This window comes from Penaeus monodon, chromosome 20 (genome assembly GCF_015228065.2).
Source record: "Penaeus monodon isolate SGIC_2016 chromosome 20, NSTDA_Pmon_1, whole genome shotgun sequence".
In the NCBI taxonomy this organism is placed as follows: domain Eukaryota; kingdom Metazoa; phylum Arthropoda; class Malacostraca; order Decapoda; family Penaeidae; genus Penaeus; species Penaeus monodon.
Genome location: NC_051405.1, coordinates 31369378 through 31369581, shown reverse-complemented (window position 1 = coordinate 31369581; position 204 = coordinate 31369378).

Below are 204 nucleotides of genomic sequence, written 5' to 3'. Positions count from 1 at the left end.
CATGCCTTAGGGGGAAGAGAGGCTGATGCCAGTGGTGTTCGGAGACGCTGGGGAAAGAGGACCTTGATTTTGTTATACAGAGAGCTGACTGTTCTGAAGCTCGAGTCCGGGAGAGTCAGACTGTACATTACATTAAGGTATTTCAATTCAAAAGCATAAAAAGTGAATAAAGCTATCTCTGTATGCGTTACCCTCATTGTAATT